Raw genomic sequence first — 16380 nt, forward strand, 5'->3', positions numbered from 1 at the left:
GAAAAAGTGGCAATTACACCTTAAATGTTATCGTACCAAAGAGATTCTTGAAAGAGCACTTAGAAAATATAAAACGCGTAACGTGCAATTACACATGCTGACTTTGCTCAAATTTTTTTGGATTAGAGAACCAGAAAAGAGAAGAATATAAAAGGATCTTCTTTTTCTATCTTTGCACCTTTACTCGCACATCTGAGTTCTTCTAGCTAGCTGCTAATTTTAGATTACACAAAATGCAAATGTACCACTGGCGTGTATTACGTCAAGACGTTTTAGTTGTCTTAATGCACCTGATAGGAGTGAGAAAAAGTTGTGGCAACCGAAACACTGAGCTGTAATTGGTCACGACAACGTCTGTTCCTCTTTCGTTCTTCGTTCGTCTCTTTTTTTTCTCTCGCCGGAAGTAATCCTCTAATTTCGTGACGCATTCCGGAGCCTGAAATTGCCACATTCGAGTTATCTTATCAACGTTAGGCTATATTGTGGCAGCCATTGCTCAACACGCAACATTAGATGTCGCAGGTATAATAAACTACGCCAATGTTAGCTCAGGACGCTATGTATCGTTGGAAATATCCCCCTTCCTCCTTCGTTTGTTCATCGCATCAAGGGTATGACATCACGATTTGTTAATGTCTCGATAAACGTACGCGACCGCGCCCATGTTTGATATCCTGCGCTGCACCGTATCCCGATCGCGCACAATGTATGCATTAGCAATATTAAACGAGAATTTCTGCGGTACACACTCGGGGAACAAATGTAATTTTCTGTGGTCGTGCGTGGCGCAAAATCAAGCTAGAGCCATGAAATTATTCCGTTTCGGTGCCGCGGCGCGAAAGCATCGATTATTCTATAAAGTTATTTATTTCACCTCACTATACCAATATTTTATTCGATCCTGCGTATAAAGCGGATAAATTAAGTAGAAAAAGATCGAGCCCGCGGTACGCTTGTGTGCTGTTACTTCCACCTTTATAGACAGCAAATCTGCTATGATTAATGAACAAAGTTACCGTTAATTAATATTACTACAATAACGTATTAATGAACAAAGTTACCGCTATACTTAGTGATGGAAGTCGGTGCACAATTCCGCTTTCCGCGTATACGCGCGTCATGGGAAAAGCGCCGCAATGCTCTAAAGAGACATCAAAGGTATACCCATCATAACGATAGCTCAATCATCCTGCGATTACTTCTCGATTCGTCTAGTCATCACGACAAGAAACTGTTACGTTACAGAGTTTATTCGATGTCATCCATATTTCATGGAGCAATTCAGACGTAATCGTCGGCGAAGACAGCAAACACTGATGACGATAATACGTCGACAGATAAACAGCAATCCCCGTTTACAAAGATATTAATTTTCACAATCGAAATTTGATTACATAAATATTTTTTAAATGGATAGATATTATATTGAAGAAATAACATTATTTTCTTGCATTTCTTTCACGGAACAAAAGAGAGATTAGTTAAAATGTTAAATTAACTAAAAACTTTACTGATTTTCAGCAAATCTGCAGTAAATGCACAGATAACCAATTTTCTATGTTAAAGTAGCAAAGTTATACAGTCGAATAAAATTAACGATTATAGGTAATTGTATATGTTTTAATACAAAGTACAGTTTTGTACTTTTGCGCGTACTTTTGCTGCTGTAACGAAGAAAACTTGTTACATTAGCAATATTCATTGTAGCAAAGAATCAGCTGAATTAGCATAATGGTAATTGCTTATAATACAGACAATTTCTTTGTTGAACCATCAATTCTTCTCAGATATTGAACTTGTCTAGCAAATTATACCTTTGCTGAACCATCCAATCTAATTTTTTCGAATTGTAAATTATTTTTGACGTTTATGCGCTATTTCGTGTCAACCGTGCTCTTGATTTTTCTCTCTTTCGCAATTCGCGTCTCAATAGCAATCATAAAATAACGTCTCGATACGTGATCATTCCTGATTCAGCGAGACTCAAAATTGCAGATCCTGGATGTGTATACGTATTCGTGACACGGTGATCTAATTTCCATGTACGTCGGAGGCAAATACATGGCGACTTATCAGCGATGCAACGCGATTTCGCGCTTCCACGCGTATCACTCTCTCGCTTTGCTCACTTTTCGCCTGCCTTTTGCTTCCTTTTCGCAATCGTGCAGATTTTTCACGCCTCTACGGGCGTATCGAGATCGATCCACGCTCGGCTGACCGGTTGTCATGACTTACGCTTCAGCTCTCTCGCAGGATCGCTAACGCAAATATGCGAAAGCCACAACGGAGACCGGCGGCGATTCGGTTACGTACGATCGAGTGCAATAAATTCGACGGGGTAAACGTCGTCGACTCTCGCGATCGTTATCGGCGCCGATAATGGACGCGTCCATGCCGAAGCGAGGAGAAATCCTAGTAAAAGGTGGTAAATCCCCAATGTGTTCTATGAGTTTTTGTTTACCAGAGTGAAATGTGTGGTGGAGAATTCGCGCGGCAATTTCGGCGCTTTTCCTATTTTTTTCCAGCGACATAGTCCTGTCAATGTCCGGTGTTCTTGTTAACACAATGCGACTAAAAAAATAAACAAAATGGCATAAATAACGAAAACGAATGCAAGCGCGTACAAGCACGCGGACTTTATCTTTCCTTGTTCTATCCTGAAAGAGAGAGAATCAAGGTACGTTTAAAAAAACATTCTCAATCTCGTCATATCCGACGCGGAAGATCTAGAAGCGTGTCCTCGGATGCGTTTCGCAAAAGCAGGCACATCGACACGAAATTGCGAATAATAATGTGCGATTTCGTCCCCGATTTGCTGTGGGAATCGCGAACGAATTAATTATAAATCGCGATGAATCGCACGGACACGTTCCGATTACGCGAGCCGTGTTAATGCCGATCGGCCGTGATAAGGATATCAAGATACCGAGATACATACGCACGGGTTTGTAGGCTGGGAATAATTATTGCCACACTGCTCCTTTTTTCGCCCCTGCCGCCCGCTACCATCCGGCGATTTCTCGCGTGCGCGTTACGGACCAACAGCGGGAAACGCGGACTCGCGGTTTCTCCCATACCGTCGTAATTGCAATGGATTGGCCCAACAAATTCAGGATACGCCGCGCGATCGATCTCTCTTTATCCTACCTAGCTTCCTGTTTTTTTCTCTTAATATTTTTCTAGCCGCACTCGGTGCGACCGATTCAGCGGTATCTGTTCGCAGATAGCGTTTTCTTTCGGTACGATTTAATTGTAGTGCAAGTTGCGAAATTCGTACTCGCTCGCTCATTCGTTTATGCGGCGAAACAACCGTGGTTAAGATTTACGAGCGAAAAACGACGGCTTGTGCAAAGAGCGCGCGCTCGTTCGATTCCAGCCTCTCGCCGCGACGCGGAATTGAAACGGAGAGGTGCAATTAATGGACTTCTGCGGCAGCACGCGATCGCCGTGTTTGTTACGCTCACTCGAAACACACGCGTCATTTTTAATCGAATTAAGCGTAGAATATTTGTCAAGCGCCATGAAAACCGTGTCATAGCGAAATTTTATGAGCAAACGTGCGCATAAAAAGAAATTAAGTACAACAGGGAAATTAGAGATAATCAAATTTAAAAGTCAACTATCGAATCACACAAATAGTTTTTTTATCGTATCATGAAGATGTATGTATATTTCTCTACGTGATAATTTATTTTAATAATTTATATATTACGAAGAAATTCTTTTCGTTGGAGATGACGAGCTTGAAAAATGCTTTTCTCGCCACGTTCACGCTTACGTAAAAATGGAGAAGCGCATCGCGTCACGTAGCCTTGCCCGCAAAAAAAAAAAGAAGAAATAAATCCGATCTGCATTGCAATCGTGCGGAAGTACTTTTCCATGGGAAACTTTTCTCCTACAGTATTTGCGATATTTCACACGCGTCTCTGGACCGTCCGCAGGATATCCGTTTTCTCAGACGTGCTGTGAGAGGTGCGGTCGACAACGAAGAAACAACGAAGGAAAGAAAGCACGACGAACCGATCGCGAAAGTCTAACAACACCAAATCCGGTTTCGTCTTTTCCGCACGTAGAGAGCGCGTTATTCGCACGTAGACATGTCCACATTTGTTCTCAGTTGCCTGTGTAACGCAAAAGAATTGCTTCCTATAGTCTTTGACGTATAACAATATTGACTCGCGAGAGTTCAACATTTCATGTGAAACCACTGGCTTTAACGTGCGCCCTTTGGTATAATGCACATTCGCGTTAATAATGACAACTCGAGTAAGTAATTATGCTTTAAAGTTTGAGAGAACTTTCGAGCGTGTTTAAAGTTAAGAAACTGTGTTACTCACAAGATAAAATATAGAAACGAATGCGATCTACGGGAAGTGCGCACACCATTTAGATTTCCAACGCATAAAATTCATTCGCTTGGTCTAGTGATTTATATAATTTAAAATCCCTTTTATCTTGAAACATTAGTGGAAAAGTTACGTAAAAGTTACGTTTGAAGTTTCCAAGATAAGAACGTATCGAGAAGAGCAGTCACTTCATGAAGTAATTTCCCTCGTTTTAGAGTGCAGGCTGATCCTCCATCCCGCGAGAAGTTACTTCGTAATGACGGTTTCGCGACGCGGCGGATAAAAGAAACGCGTATCTTCGTCGATGCACCTGTGCACAATCATCTTCGCGGGCGCCGCGCCGGCGCGGCGCAATGGCGATCGTTAAGTTCCCCGTTAACGCACGCTTCGTTATCCTCATTAGCGGAAAGTACGCGCTCACAAATGCAGATTTCGCGTCTCTAACGAGCTCGACGATCCAGATAACTTCGATTCCGTGATGCTCCGGTACTCTCATACGCGAGTAGGTGGAAGTAATTCGGTGGAAAGCACGATGCCGCCAGATGCTCGTAAGCACCGTCGAAATCTTCACGTCGATAAAACATCAATGAGCTCGCTGGATCGGTGCGAGTGCACTGAATTCAGGAAAGGAGAAAGAATGAAATCCGTCGCTTCCTGAGAAAAAGAATCGGCTGCACTCGAATAGTCGCGTTATCTTTGAAGCAATATCGTTATTCAAAACTTTAATTCGGCGCAAGGACAATGAAAAACGGGCGGAATAAATTAAATCGGGGTATTTTAGATAGGTTAACAAAGTTTTCAAATTGTATAAAAAATTGTAATCGCATAGTACATTCAGTCAAATTATATATGTACATACTACCTGTATTAATGCAATAGTGTATGTTTGATTGAATACACTATGACTATGAAATCATATAGCTTTATACAATTTGAAAATTTTTCCAGCTTGATTGTTAAAGTTTTATTTTTTATTAAAAATTTATGTCAACTACACTGCCTACACTGTTAAAAATTAAAGGAACAATAGTGATCCAATCTCTTGAATTAAATAGCATTTTGTCATTTTTAATTTCCATCATGTGTCAAAATGTAAATTATCCATTTCTATATGGTTTTAAGGTAAATATCGTTGATATCAACTTACGAATTTATATGCACTTAGTGAATAATAAATAAAGATAATAATACATAAATAATAATAATACATATTTATTAATAATAATTATACTTATTAATAATAATTATATTTCTTAAATTAAATTGTTTAACTCCATTGCTTTAGTTTAATTAACAACATTAAGTAGAACGATCTATAAAAATAATTAAAAATAACTAAAATTTGGTAGATACAATTTTACATTATAAATTTAACAGTGCATATCTTTGAAGATTCGATAGAATCTATTAATGTGCGAAGACACAAAAATTGGAACATCTGCTTACTTATATGCAAGCACGGGAAAGATATGGAGGCTGAGAGATAAGAATTTGAACGCTACATAAAATATCATAGTTGAAATGCTTTGTGCGAATTGCTTTTGTACTCGTCCTGTGAATAGGGAGATCGGGGTCGGTGTCATTGGATTTCCTTTCCTACGTGAACGGATGTTCTACGTAATCCATACACAGCACATGCAGGTTTTCCTCCTTAAGGTCTAAGACACTTGGAATTTAACCACGGCTGAGTGTCTCGCGGAAACGATTGCGTGCTCTCATTTTCGAAACTCGTTTCTTCCGTTTGCGGCGACACGCGACGTGCCGTTTTCTTTGTGCTCTCATCCCGATTCGATCCAGACAATTAACGTATATATAATGCATGTGATTACGAAAACACGGATTCGCGCGTAAAATTTGGTGTTCTTGAGAATTTTCATGTAATGAAATATGTGAAGATTTTGACGCGTATCACTAAGTTATTTTTCATTATCGAAAAATAGATCGATAATTTATAATAAGTATTAATTATCAATATGCTGTATATTTTCATATATGAAACATAGTTATGGCTTTTGTATACGATATTGCAATATTCGTGGTACTTATTAATATATGAATTATGTGTCGATTAAAGCATTCATTAATTGCCGCTATAAATCATAATATTTATTATATTTTACTATACGTGTGTTTATATTCTGTTATATGTTATAATTAAACCGTTCTAATTAGTCTAATTATTACATGCAGTAATTCTTCGACAAATTCATTTTAAATCACTTCATATTATATGTTAATGAACTGCGTTAATGAGGAAACATCAAAATAATAATAATAGCAAATCAAAAATAATCCGTCGAAAATGTAAATCTTTAATTGAAATTGCAGTTTTTAACAAATAAACCATAACATTGCTGCAAAAATATAAATAATTACTTAACGTGTAACAATGTATATATCATAACTATATAGCTTTTAATGTTTTCTATAGTATTTTTTTCGCTGAATCCAGATTAAAAAATGTACAGTGAAAATTTACAAATTTCTCTTGCTTTTTTTGTATAGCAGAGCAGTATAACAGTAACAATAAAAAATATTTAACAACATTTATATTACACAATGCAATATCAAAATCTTTAATTTTTCTATTTTATTTTTGAAAATTATTATTTGTCTAAGAGAACGCTGTATTTTTGCTGTCGAAAAAAATTAAATTACAAAGTTGGTACCAATATTCGATAAAGCATGTTCGGTATTAAAAAAACGCTGTTAGGCGGTTGCTACAATTAAAGTATGATGGAAAATAAAAATAGTTTTGTTAATACTCACGACTGGAAATTGCTAATCGCGAGATGCTTAAATTCTGCCTCTGGAGTACCTGGAGATTCCTCAAACTCAATAGTGATACATAATATTATAACTCGCACTCGTAGAAACGGAGGGAGAGAGAAGCAGCGAAACGAGCAATCCGAATGCACTGCTACGCAGGTAAGCACGCACCCCCGCTCGGATCACCCTCCACAATTTGCAACTCGGCACGTAACGAGATGCGCGCACCTCGAAATCTCGCTCAATGGGACGTGTATCTCGGAGCTGATGCTCGTGCGCGGGGTAGAGGATAAACACTCCGACACAGGTGGACTCCCCTCCTTGTCTCCGACGAGATGGAGAACGGCAACGAACCGTCAGTCTCGAAGGGTGGCGGTCGACTGAGGCGCCTCGTCGTGCATTTGCTCGGTGCACCTCCCGCGCTCGCTGCTGCGACCGATCGCCGTGCGAGCCGTGGACACACGCGTGCCTGCGTGACCGCGTGCGTGCATACATACGACGAGAGAGTACAGACCTCGGCGGAGAACAGCGAACGCACAATTACTATTCCGCTGTAGTATTCGACGTTAACGAATCTCTCAGCGACTCCTTACGCGCCAAGACAATCCGCTTGTGTTTCTGAGCATCCCGAGCTCAGAACCAATATTCGGAAAACTTTTGCTTTATGCGGTTCTTGCGGTTCAGTCGCGATTAAACGCGTTACTATATAGTTACAACTCTCATCCTCTGTTCTCTCTGGCGACAAGTCGAATTCAAGACGAATCCGTTGCGCGATCCAGCTGCTTTGTCTAAGCGAGCTTTGTTACTTAGTCCGGAGGAATTTGTCTTCTATATTGTTCATGTATTGTGACATAATGCGATAAAAGGATATTTTTAGACTACTTTGATATTTCATCACTATCTATGCGTGGCATTTATATCTTGAGTAGTCAGTACATGCATTTGAAATTGGGGTCAATGTATCCGCATTATGACTGTGTAAAATGCAAAGTGTTGGCAAAATACACGTTGCAATTTACAGAAAACATGATGTATCACGAGATATTTGTTTTATAACTTGTTCTTTATCACTGATTTGTATATAATGTATTCCTTCATGTAAGTGAATAACAGTACCTTTTAAAGAAAGAAACTCTTTATATAAAGAAGCATTTTTAGCACGATTTGACTTCCCGGGTAAGTTTCGTCGCATTCGAGCTCTGAAAACATCTTTTCTCTTCTTTCTTTTATACCGCACACAGTGAAACGCACAATAAAAAGCAATGAATAGAGCTAATAAAAGCCATTTTCGCGCTGATCCTTGTTATTAAATGAAATAATTATTGGACAAAAAGAGAGAACGGAAGACATTAACAACAAAATCGTGTGACAGTACTTATGTATATAAGGTGATCTAGAAATCGTTTTTGTAAACAAATTGCTAAAGTCAATAGTCAAATAAATAGAAGTCGTTTTTATACATTAAGTTCTTTTTTAAATTTCAATCATATAATTAAACTTTAAACAAAATAATAAGATTTGTACATTTTTAAAAATTACATTTATTTTATATTTGGACCATCTTTTATACACATGAAATTAGAAAAAGTTCTGCCAACATCAAACAATTTATCTTGTAATTTAGAACGCAGAGATCTCGAATTTCTATTTTACAGTCGGTGTCGAAAGTGATGGAAAAATTTCAACTTTGCAAGACATCACTTTTGGTGGTATGCGCCGCTGCCTTTACATTGCAAATGCGAAACTATAAAATTTAACGGTTTGTTGTTGCTTTTTTTATTAGAAGACGTATCTGGAAGGTTTGCAGTTTTATACAAAATTGCACGTGAAACATGTGCATAAGAGTTATGTGCTTATAATTATGAATAAGAGAAAAGCGAGTTGGAAAATTAAAATAAATAGAATTCGACTCCATTCTATTTTATGAGATTAATGTTTTAATTAATAAAATGGTACAAGGGAATCTCGCATAATTTAAGCGACAAGTTCTCCGTCCCTTCTGGAAGATTTCGCTTTCGATCGTAAATCTATTCGAAAATTTACGATACCGTGCACATCCGTCGAATTGCATCGTTTGATTCTCTCCCATCGGTAAATCACAGTTATCCGTGTGTATTGCGGATTCGATGCACTGTTAAGCGGTCTCGTATTTTAGGCATTAAGCGATTCAAGATTTGTAGAATACGAAGCGAAGGGATTTGCAAGGTAGAGGATTCATTCTCGCGATGGAAGGCGAGACAAACTGTAATTGCGAATGTACTATTAAATAAGCTACCGTCATATATTTTATTAATCCATCGCGAATTAAAAAACATAATAAATGACCGATTTTAAAAGTATTCAATTTATATATCTCTTATTTTATTATAATTTTTATACTCTTTATTATAACATTGAAAATTTAAGTATGCAACAAAGATAATGTTTATATCTCGCTAGGCCACGTATATACAAAAATAGAATTGTTAAGCAATATTTCTCTTAACCGATTATTCATTGATCGCGATATTGGTTGCCAATCATGACATAGTAAAATGTAATCACGAATCATTTGTCAACGTCACAGCAATCATAAAACACATGCCTCCACGTCGCGAATGGTAAATAATTTGTAAATATCCGTTTCTTTCAACCCTTTTATCGATGCAAGTTTTTATATATTTCCGATTGTACGAGCCGGATGTTTGGCAACAATAATGTCTTTAATTATTGCACGCAATTATAATAAAATAGTTTCTGCGTGCTTACACGCAGTATGGTGTCGAATGTTGTACGTTACCAAAGAGCAATAAAAAAATATGAGACCTAAATTCAAATCGCCTAATTATTCTATAATCTATATCATTAGGAACAAAAATTGTCTCTCAGATTTTCTTTAAATTGCAAGAAACATGCAATAATTTAAATATGTTGAAATTTTCAAAATTATTATTTAAATTTCTCCTCCTGTATACTGCTATGTTAACTGTTCTCTTATGCATGGAAAAATGTACGGCTACAGCATTCTCCAACGGATGCGAAATGACAGAATTAGCAAGTATAATGAATGAAATTTTCTAATTGCAGATAGAAAGAGCACAAGCAAGAAATTGTGGCGAAAAAGTAATAAAAGCTAGGGCAAGAAAGACGTAAATGTAACCAATGTGCAACACACTAGCAAAAATACACGAAGAAAATGTAATATTTCTTTAGAACCGGTTTTGCACAAAGATATTAGATTCCCAATGTTAGTATAGCCGAACCTTTGTGACATCTTTGTGCTCAACGCAGTAGATTAACATATCATATCAACATATTTAAATACAAAAGTATATAGTTTAAATTAGATTTATATATACAGCATTGTTAACAATTTTAAGATCTACAATTATTTGGATCTGAAACAAACACAAAATTTACGAGAAAAGAGAAAAAAAGGAATTTCTTCATAAAAGCAAAATGTAAAAGATATAAATTAAATCATTTGTCATAAAAAAAATTAATTTTTTTAAATTATGAATTTTTTTCTAGAAAAAAGGTGAATTAGTTATTTTTATGCTAAAATGTATTCTGAAAATATTGGTAAGAGGATTATATTTTGTTATTACCATAGACATAGTATAGATAGACCGAGCATTTTGCCATGTGCCATACAAGAATATCGATGTAGCATGTAACAGAGTAGTTGCCGAAATTATCCCCACTCTTTCTATTTTTTCCGACTTCTGCGACGTATATCCTCGCGCGGCGTATTTGCGGGAGTTACCCTAATTTCTCGGCTGGTTCCGTAATCATTGTGCGAACAGATAGAGATAATCGCTCGTTGTTTCTATACCATTGATGCACATCGAGGAAAATTCGCTTCTTAGCATTACGAACGTTTCCTTTTAACATACGTACGCGTCATAATTTTTTATATTTCGCGGTTAATCTGGCGTAATCGCAATATATACGCTGCATAACTGAAAGATTATATACTATCAGGAGACGCAGTAGTGTCTCCGGCCACGTTCAAAAACTAAAAGACACTACAAGTCTCCCGAGCCACCAAAGTCCATTTTTCGGGGGTGCATAATTACCAAAATATAAAAAATTTTGAATCGAACGTTATATGTCCTGAAAGGCGACATCGCCACGAGTAATTTGAGCTAAAAAATTTTTAATCGGTCAAGCCGTTCTGGACATACAAGCGATCGAAAAGTGATGATTTTCATAATATATTTTATCGTGCAAGTCCAAGATATACGGTCGTAATAACACCGTAAACGTTTTAAAAATTTCGCGCAACAACTCAATATGTTTCCATCAAGTTCATCTTCTGTACTCTTCTCCTATCGCTCTCATGTGAAACTATCGTGGTGCTATCAAGAGTTTAAATTTGTTCAAGCCTTTTTATCGGTTTTCACAATTCATATATCGTTGTATCGCTATACATCTACTTCGTGTAGCTAGTTAAACGATTCACGAAGGACAAAGTTACGTTCGCCTACCTATAAGTAATGGTTTGCAGCCGCGTCAGTATTAATTGCGTTTAGGATTTGCGTATAAGCGATTCGGTGGGTAAATCCCTCGAGGTTTTACTAATTGGAGTCAAACCATGCATGAGCATTAGCGGCCAGCGTTTCTCAACTACGATACTCGAAGGAAATCAATCAAGCGACATGCATCTAAATTAGCCTGTGACCTTGTCGTAATTAATATTGCGTTAAGATTATACGAGAATTTCTCTATTTTCATACAACTTTCGCTTTAACGTCTTAACGAGATAATGTGGTAATAAACTTCAGAAAGGAACATTATCTTGAGAGCTCCAGAAGATGTTCTTAATCGAAAATGACATTGTTTTGCCGTATCCGTATGTAATAATCCCATAGGGATGATTTATATAGACTTCCAAATGCAATATTACTTGCATATATTACGTACACTCATATGCTTCTGTGAACGTTAGTGTAATAACATTTAAGGAAAAGCAAGATACAACCCGGTAAGTATAACGAGAAGCATAACCATAGCGAAAATTTTTAGTGAGACATTGTGTTTATATCTGTTTAGATAGCGTTTTATCGATGGCTTTATTGTTTATGAAGAGTCTTATCAATCATGGTTACGTTGTTTAAGATTGTCTATGAAGAGTTTTATTCATATTTTGAAGCACTGTTTTCAAAGCGTGATTTTTCAAAACATAATCATGAACATCTCTTAAGCAATTCCATGTTTAAATGTCCATTTCATAAACAACTCATAAATACATTAAAACTCAAATGAAATATTTACTCAACATTTAAATAAGTTTTTTATAAACTTTTAATAAACATATTATTTTCGCCAGGGAAGAATATAAAAATAAAAACAAAATTTATAATCAAAATTCAAGTTTAATGAAGTAGGATAATGTATACTATAAAAAAAATTTTATTTTCTTATTTATATATCCTTTTTAATTAGATAAAATTTATCATAATAAGAATCGATCTGCATTCATTTCTGCGCTGTGAAGATGCTTTTATGAAGATTAAAGATACCAGAATGAATGACAAAAAAAGCAGCTTTGGAGACGCTTTCTTTTATAGATGACGAGAAGCAAGGAAACTCAGAGCAGGTGAGTGATCGAGGATGTAAGTGGGGAAATTTGCTTCCCAACGGGCACTGCGAGTACTGCTTTCTCAGCCGTAATATTGGAAGTTTACGAGGTTTGCCGTAATCGAATCTCGTTGTACAGCCACAGAAAGCCTTTGGCAATCTGCTGGAGGGCCGATACGACGTCGACATGTCACGGAAATGTGAGCCTTACTAGAAATGACGCGCGATATGGTTTGCCGGCATTTTAAACAGACGAGGTTTCGCACTTTCAGCAGAAGAAAATTAATTCGAGACAAGAAAAAGTTTATCTGCTACATTATAATCATGATTTTTAAAATTTAAGGAAAAAAGGAAGAAAATATTTCTTTTATTTTAATTGTGATTTTAATCATGATTAAATTACGATTATCTGAATGGCAAGAAACTGAAAAATGCTAAAATTTACCGTTTTAATCATATCATAATCATAATTTATTTGCTACAGTTGCACAGTTAAAATCAAAACTGATACTTAAGTCATCGCAATTTAACCAAGTGTTTGTATCTGTAGTTACGTTTCGAAGTATAAGATAATGAGCGGAACACACGATGGTTACATTACTCTTGCCTTGTGTCAGTTAATTAATTTATATGCACATCAAGGAACTAATTAACCATTCTGAATAAACTTTCGTTTACGATCAATTTCCTCCGAGAAGTGCAATGACCGACCGAAATATAATACATACTAACAATATCTTATACTTTTATTAGAGTTACAATTAAGGAAAAATTTCATTGATTTATTTAAAATTGAAATCATCGAAAAGATAATTTCAAACTTTACTGAATTTTTTATGTGCACTAAAGCAATTAATTTAATAAAAGTAATTATAAGGCTCAATATGTATAAAACGGTATAAATATTTTATAATTTTATTTAATTTACTATAATTTTTTTTAAATACAAAACATATACATTTTTCTTCAGTCACTAGGAACGTCTAACAAAACACAAGACAAGATTAAGACAACATCGCAAAACAATCTTTATGCAATTTTGTTGTGTAGCCAGCGATCTAAGACTTTACAGTTAGATCTACACTTTATTATAATGTGAAGAAGTGCTACGAACGACGAGAGGGACATGGAAAACCTTGAGAATTTCCTTGCTCATTGTGATTCACGAAAGAAATAAGGTCTCGTGCTCTTCCTGGCATATCAGAACAGAATTTCCCACACTGCTGCGACCCAGTTTTGCATAACGTACCTTCTGAAGAAAAGTTCTTAGATATCTTGCATTAAATCACAGAAACGAAAAAATGTTCACTTGATTCTTCAGGAAATTCAAGTTAATTATGGGGATGTTAATTATATTTCGTATACATCATTACACGATTGCTGTATTAAATTTGAATTTTAGATTAAAATTTTTTAACTATAAATTTTTATTACATATTTCTATGAAACAATCACTTTATAAATATCAGTATAAATACATATTGATTAGTTTATAACAAAATATTTATATAAAAAAGGTCAAATTAAATAACACGTTTAAAAATCCTTTTAATTTTTTTGTAGCATTTAATGTAATAATTAATACAGATTATAAAATAATGTTTAACTGAAAAACATAGCTTACTAGCTGTAAAAACATAAATGTATGTTTTAAAATAACTATGTTAACAGATTTTTAAGAATATTATAATTATGCACCTCCCAAAAATTTGGTGGCTCGGGATAAGAAACTTGTAGTGTCTCTCAGTTTTTTAACATGGCCGGAGACACTATCGCGTCTCCTGATATAACAAAATGCAAAATTAAATAATCATAAATATAATCTGTAAGAACATTTTCTGTAATAACGTAATAAATCATGAAGATATTATTGGTTGCGTTCAGCAGAGAAAGCAGCTTTGTAAAATTCTTTAATATAATTGATCTTGCCCTTATTTCCTCATTCTAAATGTATAAGCTAACAATCATATTTAAGAATTTGACAACAGTTGCAAAGCTGCTTTTTCTGTTGAACGCAGCCATTATGATACTTGATACCACATTTATAGCGGAAGTATTATACAAATCTCTATTCATCATAAGATTCAAATTTGAAAACTGTATCAAAAATTTGACAGAAGTCGGAAATAGCGTATCCACGTCTGACAGCTTCATTAATTGTTTCTGAAAAAAAAATGTTTTATTTTTAATTTACAATCCAAAACGCGAAACTCGAGCTGGTCGCGAAATTAGTCGTTGTTAACTCTATAATATTATCCATGTAAGCATAACACAATTCCGTTTAGTACATCCGGTAACGTCGTTGTAAACATACCGCGGGCATCTTGAAATGCAAATAGAGAACTGTAGAGAGAATTCAGCAGCAGAACTGTCTAACCAAGTGTTAATTAATTGGATCTCTCCGTTAAGAATGATTAAATATCACACATTGATACCAATCTGTAAAAGTACTATGATTACCGACATGGTTTTATCATGTTTACATCACCAATTAAGGATGAACGATTAAATGATGCTCTTGAAACTTGTTAAGCACTATAATTTTCAAATAAAATAAAATTGTATTATATATAGAGGAAATTAAAGAAAATGTAATCGTGTTCTTTATATGTTAATAAAAAAGAATAAGACTCTTTGATTTCATTAACATTAATAGGAATAATTATGATATAAAGTATGTTATAAAATCGAAAAATTTTGTATAAATAATTTCATAATCCTTGTGAAATAATCGAAATAATATCTAATTATATCGTTAAAAAGTATTATGGTATTATAGTTTTTTTATTGTCGTAATCGTCTGGATTATATTTATAATTAAAATTTCTTGTGAATACATAATATTAAAAATAATTACAAGAATTTTTGAAGAAGAATTTTATAATGTATTTTTAGCAATATACACAGTTGGAAAATTTGTGTGTTTTTGTGAAAAAATCTGCTGATTAAAGTTTTTGTGTTAAGTAATGTACACATTTAGATGTAAATTTAACATATGTCTCTTATGTTAAAAGAATGTAATGAATATAAAGTTTAAAGTTATTGAAATGATTTAAAAAATATGTTAAAATAACACAATTTGCACGTATTTAGTAAATATGTTAAAATTTACAGAAAAAGAGTGTTGATTTTACCCTTGTGGCGACCCGCCACTAGAGATCCAACGAGACTTGCGCAAATTCTCACAAGTATTCGAGACACGCGAAATCTCTTCATATAGAACCTCGATCCTAAAAACTCCCCCAGGCGTCTAAGGTAGGCTCCCATTACAATGCCTTACTGACGAGTCCAGTAGTGAGAGCCGGGACAAAACACCGCAGTAGATCACATCTCTCATTGGCCCACAAGGGGCCAAATTCTATAACAGGAATGGGCAGTGTTGTTACGCGAATCATCTTTTTAGAGAACATTTGTTATATGTTAATTTTGTCATAATAATTCATAATTCTTAATTATGTTGATTATACATATACATATAACTCTCTTCAAGTTTTATTCAAGATTACATTCCATTTTTGATGAAATATAAACATAGTATTCGTGTTATTATTTAACATAATCATAATGTTAAATTAACACAAAAATTTGAATGGACCGTTTGGGATTTATATTAAATTATGAATTATATTAAAATGAATTTAATATATTTTTTCCAATTGTGCACGTTTGATGTTTATCTTTACTTGATTTATAACATTTAACT

The sequence above is a fragment of the Cyphomyrmex costatus genome, unplaced genomic scaffold (assembly GCF_001594065.2).
Source record: "Cyphomyrmex costatus isolate MS0001 unplaced genomic scaffold, Ccosl1.0 scaffold18, whole genome shotgun sequence".
NCBI lineage: Eukaryota > Metazoa > Arthropoda > Insecta > Hymenoptera > Formicidae > Cyphomyrmex > Cyphomyrmex costatus.